The sequence below is a fragment of the Elephas maximus genome, chromosome 20 (genome assembly GCF_024166365.1).
Source record: "Elephas maximus indicus isolate mEleMax1 chromosome 20, mEleMax1 primary haplotype, whole genome shotgun sequence".
Lineage (NCBI taxonomy): Eukaryota > Metazoa > Chordata > Mammalia > Proboscidea > Elephantidae > Elephas > Elephas maximus.
This window is the reverse complement of record NC_064838.1, coordinates 65,101,248-65,125,262: the sequence shown is the minus strand read 5'-3', so window position 1 is coordinate 65,125,262 and position 24,015 is coordinate 65,101,248. Positions and strand designations below refer to the sequence as shown.

Genomic DNA, 24,015 nt, shown 5'->3' with positions numbered 1-24,015 from the left:
GCTCATCTTGAAATTACCTTAATAGTAGCATAATTTCATCATATTAGTTTGACACGTTAGATCTGTGTAGGTTGTTCTGTACTTTCGACAGATACTTTCTTTGTTTAAATTACTCTTGAATGATAATAGGACTTGGCAGAAATTCCTTCGAATTTAATTACCAAATGGTTAAATGTCTCTAGACCTACTGTAGGAGCCCTGGTGGTACAAAGGTTAAGCATTCCCCTGCTAACCAAGATGTGGGCAGTTGGAACCCCCCAGCTGTCCCACAGAACAAAGATGTGGCAGTCTGCTTCCTTAAAAATTACAGTCTTGGAAACCCCATGGGGCAGTTCTACTCGGCCTTTTAGGGTCTCTAGGAATCGAAATTGACTTGACGGCAATTGGTTCAGTTTTAGACGAGACTGAAGGACCCCTGGTGGCACCATGTTAGACACTCAGTTGCAAACCAAAAGGTCAGTGGTTGAACCCAAACCAGCCACCCCACAGGAGAAAGATGTGGCAGTCTGCTTCCATAGAGATTACAGCCTTTGAAACCCTATGGGGTAGTTCTACTCTGTCCTATAGGGTTACCATGGGTTGGAATCAACTGCAGGACGATGGGTTTAGACTTATTAAGAGAAGAGAACTGGAAGTGGCACGTGTGTGCTGAGGTTTTAGTTTTTAAGTTTTACCTACTAGGCAGAATGTTTCCGAAAAAAAATAGGCTCACAGCCAGAAGCAGAAAGTTTACACAAAAGTTATAACTGTATGCTTTTCGACCACTCTTCACAGAAATCAGCTGGTTCCAGTCAATACTGTGGTTTTTTATAATCATAGTCCCCTGTATTGGTTCATTATTTAAAAACGTTGATGCACTGAGCTGTCTCCTTATATGTTTGAAACACTAATTATCTTAATCATTAATCTATGAATTTATACAACACATACACATTATTCAATTTCCATACCTTGATTTCCCTCACATAGTCCAGCTTCTCGGATTATTTGGTCAGCATACAGATTGAACAAAAAAAAAAAAAAAAATTTTTTTTTTTTTTTTTAGGTATGGTGAAAGGATACAACCCTGACTCACACCTTTCCTGACGTTAAACCATGCAGTATCCCCTTGTTCTGTCCAAACAACAGCCTCTTGATGTATGTACAGGTTCCTCATGAGCACAATTAGGTGTTCTGGAATTCCCGTTCTTCGCAGTGTTATCCATAGTTTGTTAGGATCCACACAGTCAAATGCCTTTGCATAGACAACAAAACACTGGTAAACATCCTTCTGGTATTCTCTGCTTTCAGCCAAGATCCATCTGACATGATATCAGCAATCATATCCCTGGTTCCACGTCCTCTTCTGAATCCGGCTGAATTTCTGGCAGTTCCCTGTTGATATACTGCTGCAGTCACTTTTGAATGATCTTCAGCAAAATTTTGCTTGCATGTGATATTAATGATATTGTTCAATAATTTCCACACTTGGTTGGATCATCTTTCTTGGGAGTAGGCATAAATATGGATCTCTCCCAGTCGGTTGGCCAGGTAGCTGTCTTCCAAATTTCCTGACATAGACAAGTGAGCACTTCCAGTGCTACATCTGTTTGATGAAACATCTCAATTGATATTCCATCAACTCCTGGAGCCTTGTTTTTTGTCAATGCCTTCAGAGCAGCCTGGACTTCTTTCTTCAGTACCATGGGTTCATAATCATATGCTACCTCTTGAAATGGTTGAACATTGACTATTTCTTTTTGGTAATGACTCTGTATTCCTTCCATCTTCTTTTGATGCTTCCTGAGCCATTTAATATTTTCCCCCATAGAATCCTTCAGTATTGCAACTCGAGGCTTAAATTTTTTCCTTAAGTTCTTTCAGCTTGAGAAATGCAGAGCGTGTTCTTCCCTTTTGGTTTTCTATCTCCAGCTGTCATTATAATACTTTACTTTGTCTTTTCGAGCTGCCCTTTGAAATCTTCTGTTCAGTTCTTTTGCTTCATCATTTCATCTTTTTGCTTTAGTTGCTTGACATTCGACAGCAAGTTTCAGGGTGTCTTCTGACATCCATTTTGGTCTTTTCTTTCTTTCCTGTCTTTTTAATGACCTCTTGCTTTCTTCATGTATGATGTCCTTAATGTCATTCCATAATTTGTCTGGTCTTCGGTCATTAGTGTTCAACACATCTTAATTCAGGTGGGATATACTCAAGGTTGTACTTTGGCTCTCATGGACTTATTCTAATTTTCTTGAGTTTCAACTTGATTTGCATATGAACAATTGATGGTCTGTTCCACAATCAGCCCCTGGCCTTGTTCTGACTGATGATATTGAGCCTTTTCATTGTCTCTTTCCACATATGTAGTTGATTTGATTCCTGTGTATTCTATGTGGTGAGGTCCATGTGTATAGTTGCCATTTATGTTGGTGAAAAAAAGTGTTTGCAATGAAGAAGTTATAAGTCTTGCAAAATTCTATTATGGGATCTCTGACATCATTTCTATCACCAAGGCCATATTTTCCAACTACCTGTCCTTCTTCTTTGTTTCCAACTTTCACATTCCGGTCACTAGTAATTATGAATGCATCCTGATTCCGTGTTTGATCAATTTCAAACTGCAGAAGCTGATAAAAATCTTCAGTTTCTTCTTGGGTGTTAGTGGTTGGTGTGTAAATTTGAATAATAGTCACATTAACTGGTCTTCTTAGTAGGCATATGGATATTATCCTGTCACTGACAGTGTTGTATTTCAGGATAGATCATGAAATGTTCTTTTTGACGATGAATACAATGCTATTCCTCTTCAAGTTGTCATTCCCGGCATAGCAGACCCTATGATTGTCTGATTCAAAATGGCCAGTACTAAACCATTTCAGCTCACTAATGCCTAGGATATCAATGTTTATGTGTTCCATTTCATTTTTGATGATTTCTAATTTTCCTAGATTCATACTTCATACATTCCATGTTCTGATTATTAATGGATATTTGCAGCTGTTTCTTCTCATTTTGAGTCATATCACATTGGCCATTGAAGGTCCCTAAAGCTTGACTCCATCCATGCCATTAAGGTTGACTCTACTTTGAGGAGGCAGCTCTTCCCCAGTTATCTTTTGAGTGCCTTTCAGCTTGAGGGGCTCATCTTCTGGACTATATCAGACAATGTTCTGCTGCTATTCATAAGGTTTTCACTGGCTAATTTTTTTCAGAAGTAGACTGCCGGGTCCTTCTTCCTAGTCACTCCTAGTCTGGAAGCTCAGCTGAAACCTGTCCTCCATGGGTGACTCTACTGGTATCTGAATACCGGTGGGATAGCTTCTAACATCACAGCAATGCACAACCCCCACAGTACGACAAACTGACAGACACATTGAGGCTAATATAAAAAATGTGTCATTTATCCTGGGTAGGGATAGCTTCTTTAGATAGCTTCTTTATGTCAGCTATGCCATCCTGAGCTAAATTGTGCATTTGTTTTGTGTTTAAATTTGTCTTTTGTGGAGAAGTGTCATCATTTTCCCAGCCAGAATGGATGTTAGAGCAAAAATAGAAGATTCCTACCTGAAAGCAACTGTGTTTAGTGTGTGTCAGTGTATGGGTACATGTATGCACATGTGCATGTGTGCTCACCTGTGTGCTTGTGTCTATGAAAAATCTGTGGCAAACACATTTCCCCAATGATTTTAGTAATTTTTTGGTAACATTTTTTGGACTTTTCCAGTATATCCATACGTTGTACACAGCTAGCCTTCCAATTTTCCTACATCAACCTTTGCTATTCGTATAAAAAAAAACCAGTAGGTTAATATCTAATAAAAAAAAAATTTAATATCTAATATCATGTGTGAACTAATGAAAAGTTTTAATTAAGTGATAAGACACTCAGTCAATAGCTCTTTGTGTAGGCACAAAGAGTCCATCAGGCATGGACTCCCCTGGTGGGATCAGGACAGGCCTTCTCACTACCCTTAAGACCTTGGTAGTTCAATGTGAAAGATGAACATTAAACAAATAATTATTAATACTATATAATTGGAAATGTGCCAGATACTACAAAGAAGACATGCAGAATACTAATGAAATAAATGAAGGAGTAGCACTCCTGAGGCTTGCTGCACTGTCCGGTATGATAACCACTAGCCACATGTGTATATTTAAATTTAAATTAATTAAAACTAAATAAAAAATTCAGTTCCTCAGTCATACTACTGTGTTTCAAAATGATCAATAGTCACATGTATCTAGTGGCTGCTGTACTGGGCAATGTGGATCCAGAACATTTGCATCATTGCAGAAAGTTCTATTGGATAGTGCTGTAGCTACAGCTTCTGGGACTGTTTAAACTGAGCAGGCATAAAAATACATAGGCCCAATGAATATTTGACATAGAAGGGAGAATAGTCAGGACCAAGGAAAGCTGTACAATATGGAAGTAACACAAATTGAGCTTGAGGTATTGTGTTCTCAGGGGGGTATTACTACTATGGTGTGTGTGTCAGCTTAAAGATGGTATAGTTGTATTAGTGTTTTCAATATTACTGTCACCATATGAAATCAAGTCTCCCTGGTTTCTGCTTAAACATGGTACAGTATTTAAAAAATCATAATTCTGGCATCCTAAATAATCATAAAACATTTCTAAGTCATGAATGTAGACTTTTTTATTTTTTGACAAAAAGAGAGTTCCTTCATAACATAAACTCTTTTACCACCTTCCTCTCTTTTTTCTCACACCACCATATACCACTGGTACCCTTTAAGCCTCTTTCTTCTTCTAGAATCCCAAATTTCTTACAGACTTGCCCTGACTCAGCTCGTTATCACATGCATTAAATTGGCCTGTCTCTCATTTTTCAGTTTTTTCTCACGTCTTTTTTTCTGGCTATGGGACAACAGAGAAAACTGCAGTAGCTGACTCAGCAAATAGTAATGTTTCCTCCTTAGTAAAAACCAATTCCAACTTAGTAAAAAGTCGATTCCAACTCGTAGTGACCCTATGGGACAGAGTAGAACTGCTCCACAGAGTTTCTAAGGCTGTAAATCTTTTTTTTTTTTTTTAATTTTTATTGTGCTTTAAGTGAAAGTTTACAAATCAAGTCAGTCTCTCATACAAAAATTTACCTTGCTATATACTCCGAATTGCTCTCCCCCAATGAGACAGCACACTCCTTCCCTCCACTCTCTCTTTTCACGTCCATTCGGCCAGCTTCTGACCCCCTCTGCCCTCCGGTCTCCCCTCCAGACAGGAGATACCAACATAGTCTCATGAGTCTACTTGATCTAAGAATCTCACTCTTCGCCAGTATCATCTTCTATCCCATTGTCCAGCCCAACCCCTGTCTGAAGAGTTGGCTTTGGGAATGGTTCCTGTCTTGGGCTAACAGCAGGTCTGGGGACCATGACCTCCAGGGTCCTTCTAGTCTCAGTCAAACCATTAAGTCTGGTCTTTTCACGAGAATTTGGGATCTGCATTCCACTGCTCACCTGGTCCCTCAGGGGTTCTCTGTTGTGTTCCCTGTCAGAGCAGTCATCGGTTGTAGCCGGGCACCATCTAGTTCTTCTGGTCTCAGGCTGATGTTGTCTCTGATTTATGTGGTCTTTTCTGTCTCTTGGGCTCATAATTACCTTGTGTGTTTGGAGTTCTTCGTTCTTCTTTGCTCCAGGTGGGTTGAGACCAATTGATGCATCTTAGATGGCCGCTTGCTAGCATTTAAGACCCCAGACATCAAGGCTGTAAATCTTTATGGAAACAGATGCCACATCTTTCTGATGCGAAGCAGCTGGTGGGTTTGAACCACTGAAATTTCAGTTAGCAGCAGAGTACTTAGCCATTGCACCACCAGGGCTTCTTCTCCTTCGTAGGCTGTTCAAAAAGACACTGCCACACAACTGTCATCACATGTAAACATTAAGGAAACACTCTAAAATGCTTTTGGGAAAATTGATTATGCTATTTGATCTTGGCTTTGGGCTCTATATGTTTTAAAAACTTAAGTTATTACTTGCATATGCATATTCTTCAGCTCCGTGGTTGAATCCCTTTCATATCAGTGTCATTGCTTCGCCAAAAGGCTGTGTTGTAGGCAATCTAGAGTGTGTGTTTGTTTCTTTTTTCCTTTTTCTTAGCACCTTGGAGGTAAGAAGCTGGGATGGAAGACCCCACTGACCATGCCATACAGACTGCACAGCCTGTTGCTATAATTCACATGAACATACTTTTTCTAAAAGATGTACCATCACTTCACTTTCAAGCTGTATTTATGGTTTAATTGTATAATGTAAAATTGAATAAAACCTTGCAGAGATGGATTAAAAAAAAAGGTTTTTTTTTTTTTTTGAGTTGGATTAGTAGGGGAAAAAGCTTGTTTCAATAGAATCAGTAGAAGCTTGAGTGATCAAATATTGTTGAAGAAATAGGAACTTCTTACTTTCCCTTGCAGAAAGTAACTGAAACCAGAATAACTGTGTTGACTGCCCTGGCATGCATTCTCAAGATCTTTTTTAATGGCTAGGTAAGAACTGTGTATTGATAAATTATTTATTCTTCTTTTATTAAGTTACTAAAGGGCTTGAGACTGCTTGAAGCGTTTGCTTGCTTAATGTGTTTTAAGGACCTGACAGGTTCAAATTTTATTTATGCTTTATATGTGAAAAAAAAAATTGAGATTGATGAGAAATTACAGTATCACATGAATAACAGGAGGAACCAGACCAATAACTTTTAAAAACTTGCTATCTGTAAAAATTCTAATTAGCAGATTACGGATTCTGTATTTCCTACCAGTTCCCATCCTGTTGATTCTGACTCATGGTGACCCCATGTGTGTCAGTAGGACTGTGTTCCATAGGGTTTTCAGTGGTTGATTTTCAGAAGTAGGTCACTTGGCTAGGTCATCTCCCTATGTCTCCCATATGGCAGATATAACAGTTGTAATCAGATCAATACACACCTAAAGGTGGAGTTCATACCTGTCTTCTCTGCTAGAATGGAAGCTCTCCAAGGCAAGGAAAAGGTCTAAATAGTTTATATCTGCAACCCAACACCCAAACCTTTGTCTGGCACACTAAAAGTATTTGCTAAATATTTGTTGGATAAGTGAACTAACAATTTTGGAGGCATTTTGAAATTTTGATTTGATAGATTTTAGAACAGAATCAAGTCCTTCTCTGTATGATTGTGAAACCCAACCCCAGTAGATTAAACTCTTTCTTCTCTATTGACTTAAAGTTTGGTAACTAGCCTAAATTATTTTATTTCCTCTCTAAATGTGCTGACCTCAATATCAAAAGAAACTTTAATTGCAGAGTAAGTGCACTGATCGTATCAGCCACCAAACATATTTTTTAAAAAGTCTGTGGGAAAGTAGGAGCCATAGATAAGGAAGAAATAAAAGATTTCCTAAAGCAAATTGAGAATTGAAGATAAAAGAGGCAGCCTGTTATAAGGAGGTTAATGCAGACTGAAGTAGATGTCACTAATTTCATATAATTTTGCTGTCAATGGGTTATAAGAGCTTTGAGTTGTTTCCTGAATGAAGTATATGGACTCGCATTTGCACTCATGACTCTTTCTGTCTTGGACCAAGAATTAAGTATGCGAGTGTGGGTTTGTGTTAGAAGTGGAGGAGAGAAAGGAGACCAGGAAAAGAAGAGAAAAAATAAAATGGATTGGAGATAAGAAAATGGACTCATGACTTTAAATCTATTTTTTAACATAATGTTCTAAATAACTAAATTATGAATGCATCATAATCATGGATTAACTGTTTACTAATGTCTTGCAGAGCCCTGGTGGCACAATGGTTAAGAATTCCGCTGCTAACCAAAGGTGGTGCGAACAATAAACATGCTCAGGTGCTAATAGAAAGGTTAGAGGTCAAATCCACCCAGAGGCACCTCGGAAGAAAGGCCTGGTGAGCTACTTCTGAAAAATCGCCCATTGAAAAATCTACGGACCACAGTAGTGCTCTGACACACACGGGGTTACCATGAGTGGAAACTGACTCAGTGACAACAGGAATGTCTGGGAGACAGTTAATTGGTATCTCTGAAGAAAAGAAAAAGGCAGGGGTGAAGCAGTGGTAGTCTACGCCCAGGTAAAATAGCATTTCTTTTCATTTATTTACTTTCAGAACTAGAGTGGAATATACAGCATTTCCTAAGTGTATACAGCATTTCCTTGCTGGGCCAGGAAACAGCATTTTCAGGGACCAACCATCGAGGTCTCTGCTGGCACTTCTGTTCAGATACCAGTTGGGTGAAGACAGACAGAGCATTTAAGCCCTTCCAGGGATACCTCCAAAATGCAGTGACTTCTGTAATGCGGATGCCTCCCGGCGACACCTCTTTGATCAGCTCAAAGGTATTCTGTGTAAAATATAGAAGGTGTCACTGGCACTTGTTGTTAGGCGCCATCCAGTTGATTTCAACTCATTGCAACCCCAGGTGACGGAATAGAACTGCCCCGTAGGGTTTTCTTGGCTGTAATCTTTACAGAAGCAGATCACGAGGTCTTTCCCCTGTGGAGCCACTGGGTGGGTTCGAACCGCCAACCTTTCCATTAGTAGCTGAGCGCTTAACCAGTTGTGCCACCAGAACTCCTTGTCACTGGTAGGGACTTGCCAGTTTCTACATAATCGTGACAATCCTATTGTGAAAATTAATTTGAATTTTAATGAGATAGGTACAGAAACCAGCTTTGATTTTCTTCTTAGGTAAATATTTTGAGTTAATGTAAGTGGCCGTAAAATCCATTTGTGAATGCTCAGCTATCTGAGCATATGGTTTGTTTGTTTTTATGTACTTTGGGAATAGTGTTGCAATTTTGTTACATTTTCTAAATTGTAGAAAAGAATTATAACTTTAATATTAGGAATGAATTATTATTAATTTTCATTCCAATAAGACTAAAAAATAAAAAGAAGGACCTTGTAGCAATTGCTAGAGCTTCTTGGTTAAAAAACGCCAGTGAGGAGGACACAGTCCATGTACTTCTAGTTACCATGGACTGCTTTGATTTAAACCTCTTCGTCTCCTTTGAGAATGTTTGCTTTGCTAAAAAATGACTTTTTAATAGATATTTTATTATAAAGTATGATCTTTGTTTTCCTCACAAACTGAAGCTAATACCATTTTGATTCAACTCCTGGAGTACTGAAGCTGGAAGCAGCATTACAGACAGTCTGGTCTTAATCTCTTGTTTTATAAACCAGGAAGCTGAGAGAGGGGAAGGGAAGTAATGTCACAGACAAGACTAGAACCTGGGCCTTCTCACTAGAGTTGGGCTGTGCTTCTCTTTCTTCTCCAGCTTTAGGCTGTCTCCTCTGTATTACAAAGCTGTGACAGCCACCGCAAAGGGTCATCCTGAGGACTGAATGAGACAACACAAAAAACACATAGCATGCTGCTTCATGTATAGTAAATACTCACCAAATAGTAACTAAACTTAATAGTATTAGCAGCATCAGCGATTGGAATATTTCCTGAGCATCTCTTGTGGACATTGGACAAAGCGTCTATCCTGATGTTGTGTGCCCACCCCGAGGTCTTCATGTGACCACTAGAGCTAGATCTATGTCATTAACCGGTGCAGTGGGGCAATCCAGTCCCCGGCTTTCTCCTTTATAAAGTGGGCGTCAATTCATGAATACATGGAAGATGATTTGTAAAGGTCAGAATTACTGAAGATACGCAGTTGGGCAGATCTAAGCTCTTAAACTGCTGGTAAAAACAGAATATATTTTAAAACAATTATTGAAAAATCAAAATTACTTTTCAAAGAATCATTATGAGATAGGGGAAGAAACAAAACAAAAACACAACACCCTTTGTCCCTGGATTTTTTTTTTTTTTTTAGTTTTTTAAAACATATAACTCAATGTATATGGGTGTTTCAGATTATTTAAATCTGAAAACTAGTCCAGCCATATTTCACAAAAACAAGCATAGGTAATGACTGGCTGTGACAATAACTAGATGCTTTCTCTTTAATTTAAACAGTGGTTATCATCCTGAGGCTTATTCCACCAGCTTCTGGTACAGCCACTGGGCAATGCCCCACCCTTTAGAACTGCCTGGTGTGGACTTTATCCTGGAGATGTTTGAAAGTATTTGGTAGGTTTCAAACCAGGGAGGGATGTGATCATATTGGCATTTTAAATTACTCAGCAGCTGTGTTGTTGTGAACAGATTGGAGTGAAGCCAGATTGGAGTTAGAAGACTGTGGAAACAGATTAGGTGAGCGGTGAAGAAGGTTTGGGCAAGAGAAGGGATTGAAATGAGAGGACAAACTTCATAATCAGTCAAGGGAGAGAATTAGTGGGACTTGGTGATGGCCCAGATGGGGGAAAGGGTAAATGAGAGGAGGAATATAAATTCACGTCAAGGTGACCAGGTGGATGGTCAACCAGAGTGGAGATACAGAGGGAGGTATACATTTTGGTGGGAAGAGAAGGAATTCTGCTTTGGAGGTGTTAAGTTCAAGGTGATATCCAGGTGGATATTTAAACTCATGAGGAAGTTTGACCTTGGGAGGTTGATTTGGGTATCTCCAGTAAATTGATGCTAATGAAAACTTTCTTCAGTGGAGATAATTTCACTGGGGGAGAGGATATGGACTATGAAGGGAAAAACACTCCAAACAAAATTAATTAGTACCTGAAAGAGTATGGAGAAGAAATCTATATTTATGTTAGCTCTTAGACCTGATTCCTTTGCGTGACCTCAAGTTCTAACTGAATTGAGCTTCAGAAATCATGAAGTCATTTTGAATCTTGGCCAAATATGTTGTTAATTCAAGCATATATCCATAAACTTAATGCACATGACATAAGTTTTTCTAATGGCTCTTCCTCTTCCATATTATGAAAAAATGAGGTTGTGTATGAAGAATTAAGATTCCAAAGCTCTCTGTCACAGGCAGTGAATCACTTACTGCTATAGCAGATACTTTTGTTTATTAGGAAATACAGATATGTTACAAACATCCTTTTTATGTAGCTTAGAAATTACAACCTACGTGGCTAATCCTGATTGGTTTTCTCTGTGGCTTAAAGATGTTCTATAAAAAACTCCTAAATCTGTTTTAATATTTGTTATCTTGATTAGAATTTCACTTGAGCAGCATGTGTCGTTTTTCTGCTTAGTTTACCAATTTAATGTTGAGAGCAAATGTCAGTTTCAGCCCCGGCCATGACAGAGTAACTGGTACTGGACTTATCATAGCACAGTAAACGGTTATAAAACTGGATATAGTAAAATGATAAACCCAAACCAAACCTGTTGCCTGTAAGTTAATTTTGATTTGTAACAACCCTGTAGGACAGAGTAGAATTGCCCTATTGGGTTTCCAAGGAGCAGCTAGTGGATTTGAACTGCCGACCTTTTGATTAACAGCCATAGCTCTTAACCACTACACCACCAGGGCTCCAAAGGGAATAAGGTAACTGTTTTGAGTCCTTGGAAAATGGAAAGCTGGCATTATATGTGATTCTTGACAAGAGGAAAGCACTCAAGATCTCCTAATAGCCACAAAGGGAGGATGAGGCCACACAGCAGAAAGCAGTGGTCTCACTGAACTGAGGTGTCCATTTTAGTTTGAACTTCAGAGCTGCTGATGTGGCTGAAATTTGAGAGTCAGGGTACTAGATAGGAGAAAGTTGTACACAGTGGGACCCAGAAGGGGGAACCATGGGCCTCACTGTATGTCATTAGCTAAAAGCTGGACAATGCATACACAAAGTAGTACTCTATGAGACCTAGCAGAGAATGGCTTCTGCAGGGCTAAATGCTTAACAGACATACCAGAAGTCGTTTAGCACTGAGACATGGAATCCTGGCCTAGCCAAAGTGTGAAGATCTTACTGAAAAGCTCAAGAACTCAGATGAGACAATGGAAAAGCCACACTTTAGGAATAAACCAAAAAAACCCCAAACCCATAGCCATCAAGGCAATTCTGACTCATATAGACCCTATAGAAATAAAGGAATAAGAACCAGAATATAGAATGATGGTCATGTTCTAGAACTGAGAGTAAAACTTAATTAGATCCACTCTAACAGTATAAAAGCAAGTCTGAGAGAGTTGAGTGGGTCTTCCCTGCCAGTAATTTCACTGACTGCAAGACCAATACTCAATACTGTGAGGTATGAAAATACTTCACAGGTTACCAGACATCTTGTAATTTACGATATATGTGAAGAAACAGGAAGATGTGATCCCTCATTGTGTTAGTCATCCAGTGCTGCCATAACAGAAATACCACAGTGGATGGCTTTAACAAAGAGAAATTTATTTTCTCACAGTCTAGTAGGTTACAAGCCCAGATTCAGGACATCGGCTACAGGGGGAAGGCTTTCTCTCTCTGTTGACTCTGGAGGGAGGTCCTTGTCCTCAATCTTCCCCTGGTTGAAGAGCTTCTCAGGCGTGGGGACCCCATGTTCAAAGGACACGCTCTGCCCCTGGTGCTGCTTTCTTGGTGGTATGAGGTCCCCAACTCTCTGCTTGCTTCCCTTTCCTTTTATCTCTTGAGACATAAAAGGTGGTGCTAGGCCACACCCCAGGGAAACTCCCTTTACCTTGGATTAGGGAGGTGACCTGAGTAAGGGTGGTGTTACAATCCCACCCTAATCCTCTCAACATAAAATTACAATCACAAAATGGAGGACAACTACACAATACTGGGAATCATGACTTAACCAAGTTGACACATATTTTTGGGGGGACACAATTCAATCCATGATACCCATCAAGAAAACTGGAAACAGATGCCAACATGACACAGATATTGGAACTAGCAGAGTTATTCTTACATTGTTCAAGGATTTAAAGGAAAATATGGACATGGTGCATAAACAGATAAGAAATATCACCTAAGAAATGGTAACTGTAAAAAATAGCAAAACGGAAATTTTAGAACTGAAAAGTGCAATGACTGAAATTTAAAATATTCTGAATGGGATTAGCTAAATAAGAGGTCAGTCGGTGAATTTAAAGCCATATCATTAATCCTGAAAATTCAAAATAACCCAGAATGAGAAACCTCTTTATATACGCTCCAATAGTTACAGTTAAGACATCTGTGGTAAATGAGGATGTAGAGAGAGCAATTGCAACTCTTACACGCAGTTAATGGGAGTGTAAGATGGTACAACCGCTTTTGAAAACAGTGTGTTTTACTGTTAACCATATATCCTATGACCCAACAATTTCCTTCTATTTACCCAAGAAAAAAATGAAAGTATATATCCACAAAAATTTTCTACACAAATACTCGTAGTCGTTTTACTCATAAAGGTCCCAAATCAAAATAGCACAAATGTCCATTAATAGCAGAATAAATAAATGAATTATTGGGCATTTATTTGTACAGTAGAATACTATTCAGCAATAAAAAGGATAACTTCTGATATACACAACAGCATGGATGAATCTCGTAAACAGTTGAAAGAAGCCAGTCACAAAAGATTACATAGTGTGTAATTCCATTTACATAAATTTCAAGAACAGACAAAACTAAGTTATGATGGTAGAAACCAGAACTTGAGTTGCCTGTGGAAGTGGTGGAACTTGACTGCAAGGGGGAACTGGAGAACTTTCTGGGGTGACCCAAAGATTCTATAACTTGTTTAGGATCTTGATTTTATGTGTGTGCACATTTGTCAAAACTCATCCATTGTTCTATTAAAATATGTGTATTTCACTGTATATAACTTTTGCCTTAATTTAAAAAAATGAATATTTTTAAAAACAATAAATTATAGATTAATTCAAATTGCTAATTATGATTTCACATAATACATTAAAGCAAGCTTGTTTATAATCCTACCAAATACTTTAAATACATAAGATATATTTTTGTTAAAAATATAATCTGGGAGGGTGTTGTATGGTTTGGTTTGGCTTTTTCTCCCCTTAGTCTTTTAGGGTTAAAATTTACTTTAAATTTCCAATGTCTTTAGAAAGAAAGAAAATTTGCAAAATTTCCCAGCATTGAAAACATATATATTCCCTAGGCAGTTCACTGAAAAGGAATAGTCCTTGAATCTTTTCACAAAATGATCTGGAGTGACATTGAGGAACTTTAGCTATTTTGTCCCAGGGAATTGGATGTTCATTGAGAAACACGTTGGATAATTGAAGCCATTCATATGGGAGCTGAAAGTCCAGGCAAGAATATGACCTTAGTTAATTGAAAAGAAGTGGTGATACAACATGAAGAACACTGATCTCTGAGAATGACAACAAAAGGGTGGGTTAGCATTGTTAGGGGAGGCAGAGTTCATTTTACAGACTAGTTCTCCAGTGATAAAGATTTGTGATAATGGACTAACATAAAAATCTCTTCTTCTCCCTCACCCTCCTCGGAAGGCAAAAATAACAGGGTAAAGAAGAATCACAGGGTAAAACTATCAGTTGGATATTTTCACTCTGATAGGTATAGCCTCAGTGGACGTGGGTACACAACATGGTATAACGGCAAGAACATGGGGTTTGGAGTTAGAGAATAACTTCTGATAACAAACAGCTGTGTGTTTGCTGCGTGACCTTCAGCAGGCTCTTTAGCCTCGCTGACCTTGCCTTGTAGGGTCGCTGCAGGATGAAATAAGGCATCACACGGAAAGTGTTTAGCATGTAGTATGTAAACCGAAGGTAGCCCTTCCGTCTCTTACAAAGATAGAGCTCTGTACAAGAGAGTGATTTGTAGGCTTTCTTGAGGAATCATTTTCTGAAATGAAAATAAACGAGGAAAGCAGTAGCCATTCATTGGCTAATGCATACGTCCCATATTACCGTAGCTAGTCTTGTGTTTTATTTAGGACACCAATGTTGTAGTTATTAAACAGAGACCGAATGATTTACAAATACTAAGTACCCTTCAAAGAGACGTGAGCATCCATGAAAGTTATATGCTTCTTGGATTAAGCTGTTAATCAGGAGTGTTTTATTATTTATTTTCCTGGAAGAGGAAAAGTCCCACAGTTAAAATGATTAAGAGCTAAGTTACTAAACATACAGTGAGCCAAATCATTTAAAAATACTAGGAGCTGGCTTTCTGAGCAGCCGTGTCTTAATAACAGACCTTAAGAGCTAAGAACAGTGTTCAGTCTTTAGAAGTCCACATGTAAGTGTTAGACATTTGGCTCTGCAAGAGGTGAATTCTTAAGTCCTCAGAACAGAAAGGGTTCTGTGACAGTAGTACAGCCTTCTTTGGAAATAACTAGACGAAAAAGAATCATAGGTAAGACAGAAATATGTTATGACAGAACAGAAATCGTTAGACTTTTTAGGTGAGTTTGAATTGGTTGTTCTTATAATGGATTCTGTACATACCATTTTCAGTTCTATTTAAGAAGTAAATTGTGATAACATTTAATACGCAAATACATAATGAGCTGTTGGAAAAAATTACCTCTGATTTTCAAAGATTTAACACGTATTGTTTCTCAGCAAATCAAGATATTAAAGAAACTATATAACCTGCAAACCTAGATACAAGCATAACTTGTTCCTTCCCCTTATATAATTTTTTACTAAAGAAATATTAGAAGTATGTTAGATTTTGGTATCACAGAAAGATCCTGGTTTCAGAGCTCTTAGTTTTCCCTACTTTGGTTGGATGTGTCTGGTTCTCCATGTTGCTAAATGGTACTGTCAGTAACAGTTCATCTGATGAGTGGAACTAAAAACACAATTCGTTAAAGCATTCATCGATCCTTTGTTTTTATCTACTGGGGCCAATTCTGACATATATACAATATAATGTGTTGTCATAGTTGTAGGTGCTTAGGGAGAATGACAAAAACCAAAAATAAGCAAACCTACTGCCGTCGAGTTGATTCTGACCCATAGGAACCGTGTAGGACAGAGCAGAACTGCCCTGTAGGGTTTCCAAGGCTGTAGTCTTTACGGAAGCAGATTGCTACATCTTTTGCCAGTGGAGCAGCTGGAGGGTTTAAACTGCTGACTTTTGGGTTAGCAGCTGAGCGCTTAAATGCTGCACCACCTGGCCTCCTAACCATACACCACACAAGAAAATCTCAGCTTGAATAAAGATTTATTTATTTATTTTTGGATTAAAGATTTAAATGTAAAGAAATGCCAGAAATGTGAAAAAAATACCAGAAGAAAAGGTTCATAATCCTGCGGTTATGGGATTTTTAAAAAATGTGACGTCCAAGTCAGATATCATTAAAGAAAAGATAGATACTATTATAAAATCACAATCTTCAAAATCACAAACTTGTGAAGGGCCTCTTATAGTTGTAAGACAAATGACAAGCTGGGAAAAACACTGGCCAGGTATTTGTTGTTGTGTGCCGTCAGGTTGATTCTGACGCATAGCAACCTTAGAGCACAGAAGCCCAAACTCTGTCCATGATGGGGTCAAAAGAGGTTTGATTAAAAGAAGGGCCTTGAGAAATCATAACGGATGAATTTGCCAGCAGGAAAGTGGGTAAGACCTTCCAGTTAGAAGCAGCATGGAGGGAACCCTTAGTTGCAGTCCGTTGGGGCCAGCCTCCTGGGGCATAGAGCAGGGTGGAGAAGGGGGGAGAGTGGGCCTGTGAAGGGAAGAGAAGATACACAGCTCAGGGGCTTTATAGTGGCATGGTTAAAACCCACTGAGATCAAATCCCAGGCATCACTTATTTGTTAGTTGTATAACCTTGAACGAACTATAAGTCTCAGTTTACTCGTTTGTAAAATGGGGATATGAATGAAGAGTGTATATGTCAGAGAGTTGTGAGAAATAAATGAGAACTATAAAAATATAAAGCATTTAATACAATGTCTGGAATACAGGGCCTAGTTATTATAAGCTCACTAAACTTTTAGCTATTACTGCATGTATAAGTAGAAGAGTAATGTGATTAGATTTGTTTTAAAAAGCTAAGCAGTTTTCCATGATTTTATGTAGATCTGTGGACCCCTGGTAGCACAGTGGTTAAGAGCTTGGCTGCTAACCAAAATGTAGGTAGTTCGAATCCACCAGCCACTCCTTGGGAAACCTACGGGGGCAGTTCTCCTCTGTCCTGTAGTGTAGCTATGAGTCGGAATCAACTCCATGGCAGTGGTGGTTTTTTACATAGATCCATAAAGGAAGACACAAACTTACATATAAATTATCGTTAAGCCTCTGTATGCGCGCGCGCACACACACACACACACACACACACACAGGAGCGTGAGGACTCAAGAGAAGTACATAAAAGTAAAGAGATATGTGAGCATAAGAGAACTGTGGTGTTCTTTATTTTTATCTGGTTTACAAATTGTCAAGTTTGACATTATAATACTTTTTTTTTTTTAATATGCAAAGTTCAAAGCAAAAGTAAGAAAAATTACTCCAGTTAAGAATTAGGAGGTTGGGTGAGCTGGGAAGTGAGCTTGGAGGGAGGCCTTTGCACTTGTTCGGTGATGAAATGACAAGGTCTGAAGAAAGGCAGTGGGGAGGGAGATGGAATTAGCTGAAGGTTGGAATGGTTGGAACCGATGAACAAGTTCAAGGGGAGATATAAGGAGCAAAACAGTGATAAGGTGGGGTTGCTGGCTTAGATGTGGGCACCTCAGAAAGGAAGATAATGAACCGTTTTTTCTGGGGAGATGGAATTTGTGACTCCTACCTAATTATTTTGTATTCTTTTCTCTTCCTTGAAGACTTTTTCCTTATCATCTACCTTGCTGCTCTAACAGCCCATCTACATTTGAATAAGACAGCACCTTTCTCAATGATTCCTAAGTTTTACCCAATATGAACAAGTTGAAGGAGGTTCCTGAGAAGCCAGGGGTGACTCTGGAGCCTCTCTGTTACAGTCATCATCATTATTGTTTAACTTCTGATTTCTGTAAAAGGGGCTCCTTTTTTCTTTTGTTTGTGATTTCACTGGCATTTGCTGAAGGCTCATTAACTTCTTTTTTGCCTATCATACCTTGTTTATCCCTCATCACAGTATTATGAGAAAGGCAATATGGTCCACATTTTATTGATGAAAAACTATATCTCAGAAAAGTTAAATAACATTGAACGTTCCATCGGATAGGTGAAGTGTTCGACCTCACCCGCCTGTGTTATGGCAATATGTTCCTGAAGGGTACTCATTGTATTTACTGCTCTCTCACATTATTAATTTGCAGAACACTAAATGCCAGTTGGAGTCCCTGAGTGGTGGAAACGATGAATGCACTCGGCTGCTTTAACTGAAAGGTTGGAGGTTTGAGTCCACCCAGAGGCAGCTCAAAAGAAAGGTCTAGTGATATATTTCTGAAAAATCAGCCATTGACTCTACTACCCCGTGGAGCACATGGTGTCATCATCAATTGGAATCAACTCAATGGCAACTGGTGTTTTAAATGCCAGGCCCTGTGCTAGGTGGTGAGATAACAGAGAAAACAGACCCTGTCGTTGATAAGATGCTTACACTCCAGTGGTATCGTTGTTGTTGTTAGTCGCTGCAAAGCCAGCTCTGACTCATAGAAACCGTGTGTACAACAGAAGATACACTGCTGGCTCCTTACCCATCCTCCCAGTGGTTGTTATGCTTGAGTCCGTTGTTGCAGCCACTGTGTCAGTCCATGTCGTGGAGGGTCTTTCTCTTTTTGCTGATCCTCTACTCTACCAAGCATGATGTCCTTCTCCAGGAACTGGTCCCTCCTGATAACATGTCCATCGTATGTGAGACAAAGTCTAGTCATCCTTACTTCTAAGGAGCATTTTGGCTGTACTTCTTCCAAGACAGATTTTTTTGTTCTTTTGGCAGTCCATGGTATATTCAGTATTTTTCGCTAACACCTTAATTCACAGGCATCAGTTCTTCAGTCGTCCTTATTAGTATTAGAAACAAATAAAGAGAAGTATGGTAATAGGTATTACTTTGATCTGAAGATAAGACTGAGATAAAATATTTTGTTACTCCAAAAATCGTAACAGAAAAGCTTTCATATTTGACAAGATGTTAGCCTTCAAGTACTAAACCTCAGTTTCAACCACGAATTTATGACACCTTTGTTGATAAATGTGCGCACGAGTTGGTTGAGCTGCCACACAGTGCTGCAGATCTTGAGTTGACCTGTGTCACGTTCTATAGCAACAGAAGGAGAAAGATATTTTTAAAAAAAAACAAGGTCTGGAGTGGAATAGGTTTGTGGATTTGACTTTCCCATGAATAGATCCATGTGAGGTTAGATACGAAGTGACGTGAAAGCTCGCTTCTCTCAAAAGGACTTATCCTTGTGCTGCCCGGTATTGTTTACGAGGGTCAGGAGAGGTTGTGATAAGAATATCTATTTCAAATGCTGTAAGTTCTGTGCTCACAGTCCTTAAGGCTTAAAACTCTCCCTCCAGCCTGTTCAGTCTCAGTATCTGTAGTACTGTGTTGTTTTGTCTTCTCTTATTTGCTTGATCATTGAATTTCTATGTTTTTCACTTTCATAGCTGACCCAGTAGTTGTCCAAGGGAACACTTGGTCACTGGCATTACGTCATCTGCAAAGAACACATCCTTTACTTCATCTGCTTGGTCAAATGGGCTTTTTGTATCCTGACTACTTACTTGGTTATGTATTTACTGTTGCAGATACTTCACATAAACTTCACAGGCTTGGGAGAAGTCTTTTATGTATTAAATGCATTAAAAAATTATATACCTAGAAGAGGAAAAGGGTGTCATTCTCCATTTTGCCTCATACATGCCTCCTCATCTCTTGAGATGCGGGTCAGATATTCCACCATCTTGCAAAATCTTATCCTGTTCATCCTACAGTTAGCTTTCACATGTCTGTGTCTTTTTTGTAGCACTGTATCAGACTCTGTTTACTTCTCCCCACTAGACTCTACAGAGCATGATTTATTCATTTTTGTGTCTCCAGTACATAGTAAGTGCTTGGCATTTGATGGGTATCCAGTAAATATTTATTGAATGAATGGACGAATAAATAAATGAGTAGTGGGAAGGAGGGAACAATCATAAGGGCCTGAGCGCATTACACCAGTGTTCTAAAAAAACTAAGCCAGGCCTTGGAGTGTAGGATGAATCGCTGGGAGGGAAATTTGAATCAAGAGAGTCAAACAGAAGGTCTTTGCAATAATTCAGACTTAGATTTGGGCTGTGGCTGATGAATAGAGATAAAGGGATGGAAATGAATAGTATTTTTTTGTTTTTTTTGAGATATACATTTGACTAAGCTTGATGAGTTCCAGGACATTCCTTTTGAAGGTGACAGATGAGGCTGCAGTCAGATGTTCTAAGCCTGGGTCACTGGAGATAAGGGGTCCTATCAATAGGACAGGGTAGTTGGGAAGGGAAGCTTTTGAGAAAAAAAAATCTGAATTTGTTTTTGGCCATATTGATTTTGAAGAAAAGAACAGGCATCTATTCTAGTGAATGAAGGAAAAAATAATGAGTTTGCATGCCTACTAGATACTAAAAAAGAAAAAAAAATGAAACTAGTGGCCATGGAGCAGATTCTGATTCATGGCAACCCATGTGTGTCAGAGTGGAACTGTACTCCAAAGGGTTTTCAGTGGCTGTGTTTTCAGAAGTAGATTGCCTGGCCTTCCTTCCAAGGTGCCTCTGGGTGGACTCAAACCTCCAGCCTTTGTGTTAGCAGCCGAGCACGTTAACAGTTTACCTCATCAGGGACTCCTACTAGATATGAATACCACTTATTCTTTACCTGTTTCGTATGGTCGGTATTGCTGCCCTCATTATGCAGGTGATCAAAGTGAATCCCAGTAAGGTCACCTGCCTTGCCAAAGCTCACAGAGACAGATTTGAGGCAGAATTCAAACCCAAGACTCCCAGCCTCAAAAGACCCAGCTTTTTCTATTTTCCTACAACATCCTTCTAGGCCAGCTCTAAACTCAATTCATTACTAAGTTATATCTTTTCTCATATTGTCCTTTACTTAGCTTTCTTTCCCTTCAAGCTCTTCACTTCAAGTTGCACTTGTCTATTATGGGCCCAGCAAATTCACACCTTTTCAAGAAGGCCTTCCATGGTTGCTTCTTGCCTCATCCCTACTCATCCCTTAGACTCTTCCCATTATTTAATACTTAAATTTATTTAATTTGTTAAGGAGTGGCCCTGACTATTAAGGTTGCAAAGCCATAAGCCCTAAAGAAAAAAAAAAAAAAGAAATGTAGTGATAGGTGCCTTTAATGGAAAGCTTTCAGACTTGCACATTTATTCTTTGTCCAAAGATCTACCATTTCCTCATAGCGAAACAGCCTTGAATGTCCTAGTGTTTGCATAATTGCATTTCATCCTTGCTCTCTGCTATTGATTCAGAAGTTCTTTGCTACATTCTGCATTTCCTATCACTGTTGGATTTTAATGGCCTCTGATAGGAAGCCAGCTTCTTTATCTGATGTATAAAATCCAGTTACCTTAGGGTCTTTGCCTATGATGCTGCTACACTATTTTGGGGAAGGCATGGATTGGTTCCCTGCAACTGGACCAGCCTAGGGGACTTGAATTTGATCATCTGTCAAGAAGATAAGCCCAAGAGACAAATACCAGCAGCTTCCCTTCCTTCCTCTTTGATTAGAGGCAGTGATGTGTGTGGGATGTTATGGTGATGGAAGGGAGGCCACGGAATTAGGAATAGATATTTTGACGTTGAAAGCAAGAAATTTTGGAATTTTTTCTTAATTCTTGTCAGCCAGGCATCGCGAAGTGAAGTCAGTATACTCAGTTCAGTGAGTGGCAAAGACTTAGGCTTATAATTCTCAACAACCAATTTTAGGAAGGCTTCTTGGTACTGTGGTATAATCCATCTGATACACGTCTTCACAGACTGAATACCTACTATATTCTTGCTGCTGGATAAGCACCCAGCTTAATGGTCTTTCATCTTATGTTCTGCTGCTTGGACAGGTAGACTATAAATCCCCGAAATGTGGTGGCTACTGCACCTTTGACTTTCTCAACCCCCACTGTAGATAAAAAAAGAAAAAGAAATAGCTACCATTTATTCAGCATTTACAACTTACATTGTTTAATTTTTTATTATCATTTCTACAAATTAGTTACCATCATTATTCCATTTCACAGATGAGGACACAGACACAAAGATGAGTAAGTTCCCCAAAGAGGTAAATTGTATTTACTGCTACAATTAATGAGGACCTTTTTTTTTGAGCCAGGTTGTAACCCAGTTAATTTTGAACAGATCAAACCTGTGGCAGTCCAGAAGACCTCAGGGGCAGAAAAGTAACTTTAATCCAAGCGTGATTCTGTAGTGTCATTTCCCTCAATGATGAGACTTTTCATCTTCTTGCTTCTTCTAGGAGCTTCATGTGTTGAATTTGGACTGCTCTCACTAATTATTTGGAGTCCCTGGGTGGTGCAAATGGTTAATGCCCTTGGCTGTCAATCAAAAGATTGGAGAGTCAAGTCTACCAGAGGTGCCTTGGAAGAAAGGCCTGGCGATCTACTTCCAAAAAATCATTCATTGAATATCCTATGGAGCTCAGTGCTACGCTGACACACACGAGTCGTCATGAGTTGGAGCTGGCTCGATGGCGACTGGCTCACTAGTTATTTGGGATTGATCTAGTGCATGTAAAATACCTAGCCTAGTTCCTGACACACATTTGACATCAAACATGTGTTCTCTGTCTGAAGGGTCTGGGCGAAATACCTAAGACAAACCTCTGATGTACAAATTCCCATTCTTGCTTTCAGGAAAAGAATTTATAAGATTTAAATTTTTCTTCTTGGTTTTTTATAAAACTCTGAACTTCCAATATTCAACAGCCCATTTTGCTTTTCTTTTCCATTAGAGGGAATGGAAAATTATTTTCAGTCTCAAATCAAATATCTGGTGTTCAGTTTTCTATCAATAGTCCCCCCACCCCATCCTATCAAAGCCTCTGAACACCTTGTATTAAAGTAGACATTTTATGTTTCATGGAGATCTCATTAGAATGATCGAGTCCTTCCACACACAACTTAGCATGAAATGGCACAATGGTCATCTACTCTAACCTTGTATTTTACTACAGCTTTATATAACTGTGCATTGTTCTTTCATACAAAGCATGTCTTGGGGTCTTTCGCCTCCTAACTGCATTTGATATACTCCAAACACTTGGATAACTGTTGATTTCAAGTATGCAAGAATCTGTGTACTGTTTTTATCAGTCAAGGAATGTATTGGGAACTTTCTGATCCGTGTAACACAAAGTGTACTTTGATAACATGGAAAACACTTTTGACTCATGTACCTGAATGGGAGAAAGTATACATTGCTTTCTCATTCCCAAAATGAATTGGGAACATTCATATCCTTCGTACACGCGATGTACTTTGAAAACCAAATATACCCTTTTGACTTAAAAAACAAACAAGCAAACAAAAAAAAAAAAAACTGCTAAGGATGTCTCCTTTGAAAATTCGACTTTCATCTTGAGTTCTACTTTGTCTGAAGATCATAAGGATCAGGCCTTCATGATCTTCCTCTCGTCAGTTTTGTTACTGCTGGGAACCTTGGAGTTGTGCAAGAGAAAACTGAAGTTGAAGTCAATCCATCTAACAATGGAAAATGTGCTTGGCATGACCTTGGGAAACTATTTCTGGAACATTTATGTATGCATACCAGCAGGCCCTGCCCTATATGCTTTGCAGCAAATCCAAAGTTTGTTGGTAAACTATCCTGAACTAAAGATTACAAACAGACAAAGGGTGAACACCCGTGAATTACAGCATAAAGCGCTTCTGAATCGATGATTTATTGGTTGATATTTATCATCTGTTTGTCAGAATAGATTTTGAAAAAGTTTGTGATAAAAATTAGAAGAAAAACCCAATGGCGTCACTAGGGTTGATGTCACCCAGTTCAGTTACTCATGGTGCCACTTCCACCCCACCCCACCCCCCACCAGACCATACAGAATCCTTAGTAATGTTTTTTGTACTAATGTCATGGAAACCCTGGTGGTGTAATGGTTAAGTGCTACAGCTGCTAATCAAAGGGTCAGCTGTTCAAATCCGCAGGTGCTCCTTGGAAACCCCATGGGGCAGTTCTGCTGTGTCC

At 39.0% G+C, this 24,015-nt stretch overlaps 1 protein-coding gene and 1 long non-coding RNA gene across 15 annotated transcripts in view; both read left to right on the top strand.

Annotated features, from left to right (window-relative positions):
• The window catches only part of FHIT (fragile histidine triad diadenosine triphosphatase), a 1,766,300-nt gene that overhangs the window by 978,115 nt on the left and 764,170 nt on the right, over window positions 1-24,015 (top strand). The window lies entirely within an intron of this gene.
• The window catches only part of LOC126064399 (uncharacterized), a 305,820-nt gene that overhangs the window by 173,692 nt on the left and 108,113 nt on the right, over window positions 1-24,015 (top strand). For 8 of the 11 annotated variants that reach the window (XR_007514502.1, XR_007514495.1, XR_007514500.1 and 5 more), the window contains 2 exons: window positions 6,423-6,494; window positions 7,767-8,344. This is a non-coding gene — a long non-coding RNA (uncharacterized LOC126064399). Of the gene's footprint in view, window positions 1-6,422; window positions 6,495-7,766; window positions 8,345-9,981; window positions 11,047-24,015 lie in introns of those variants that run through there. The other 3 variants (XR_007514499.1, XR_007514496.1, XR_007514501.1) reach the window with 3 other exon arrangements.